Here is a 1,834-nt window from a genome sequence, read left to right on the forward strand (position 1 = left end):
TGAATTCTTCACATTTCATACCATCGGTTAGTTGTCGAATCATTCCTCGATCATAACCTTCGTTCTTGGTTCATGTATGCTCTCTTCCACATAGGGCAAGCTAGAATTAACTATCTTACCCAGGACCGCCGAAGCAGCGTGGACCAGGGGAGAACTATACTTTGTCTTGTATGCCCTCTTCCACATAGGGCAAGCTAGAACTAACTATCTTACCCAGGACCGCCGAAGCAGCGTGGACCAGTGGAGGACTATACTTTGTTCATAACACCACAGTATTGAGTAATGTGCCCTCTTCCACATAGGGCAAGCTAGAATGAACTATCTTACCCAGGACCGCCGGAGCAGTGTGGACCAGTGGAGGACTACACAATCATGAGGTTTGATATCGACTTGTGTGTTTCAATAGGGTACCGATGGTATGTTTTGAACCGATTTGATTTAGCCATTCTGAAGTCATCACTTGGTTGAAGCGCTAAACTAGGGAGGGGCATCGTTTACATATATATTGGTTTTCGCATGCTCTACTAGGTTAATGTCATAGGGTTGGCTATCGAGCATGCCCAAGTGATGACTTGATTGTGTGCTTGCTTGAATTCTTCACATTTCATACCATCGGTTAGTTGTCGAATCATTCCTCGATCATAACCTTCGTTCTTGGTTCATGTATGCTCTCTTCCACATAGGGCAAGCTAGAATTAACTATCTTACCCAGGACCGCCGAAGCAGCGTGGACCAGGGGAGAACTATACTTTGTCTTGTATGCCCTCTTCCACATAGGGCAAGCTAGAATGAACTATCTTACCCAGGACCGCCGGAGCAGCGTGGACCAGTGGAGGACTATACTTTGTTCATTACACCACAGTATTAAGTATGGTGTCCTCTTCCACATAGGGCAAGCTAGAATTAACTATCTTACCCAGGACCGCCGAAGCAGTGTGGACCAGGGGAGGACTATACTTTATACTTCACACACTAGCCAAATTGAAGTCATCACTTGGTTGAAGCACTGAACTAGGGCGAGTCTATCGTTTACTTTGCATTGGGATAATACGCTGCATGCTCTCTTAGGTTAATGTCATGTGATTGGCTATAGAGCATGCCCAAGTGATGACTTTGTTTCAAGCTCAACAGGTAGGGTATTGAGTCCTCTTCCACATAGGGCAAGCTAGAATTAACTATCTTACCCAGGACCGCCGGAGCAGCGTGGACCAGGGGAGAACTATACTTTGTCTTGTATGCCCTCTTCCACATAGGGCAAGCTAGAACTAACTATCTTACCCAGGACCGCCGAAGCAGCGTGGACCAGTGGAGGACTATACTTTGTTCATAACACCACAGTATTGAGTAATGTGCCCTCTTCCACATAGGGCAAGCTAGAATGAACTATCTTACCCAGGACCGCCGAAGCGGCGTGGACCAGTGGAGGACTACACAATCATGAGGTTTGATATCGACTTGTGTGTTTCAATAGGGTACCGATGGTATGTTTTGAACCGATTTGATTTAGCCATTCTGAAGTCATCACTTGGTTGAAGCGCTGAACTAGGGAGGGGCATCGTTTACATATATATTGGTTTTCGCATGCTCTACTAGGTTAATGTCATGAGGTTGGCTATCGAGCATGCCCAAGTGATGACTTGATTGTGTGCTTGCTTGAATTCTTCACATTTCATACCATCGGTTAGTTGTCGAATCATTCCTCGATCATAACCTTCGTTCTTGGTTCATGTATGCTCTCTTCCACATAGGGCAAGCTAGAATTAACTATCTTACCCAGGACCGCCGAAGCAGCGTGGACCAGGGGAGAACTATACTTTGTCTTGTATGCCCTCTT

The sequence above is a fragment of the Anopheles ziemanni genome (genome assembly GCF_943734765.1).
Source record: "Anopheles ziemanni chromosome X unlocalized genomic scaffold, idAnoZiCoDA_A2_x.2 X_unloc_89, whole genome shotgun sequence".
In the NCBI taxonomy this organism is placed as follows: Eukaryota; Metazoa; Arthropoda; class Insecta; order Diptera; family Culicidae; genus Anopheles; species Anopheles ziemanni.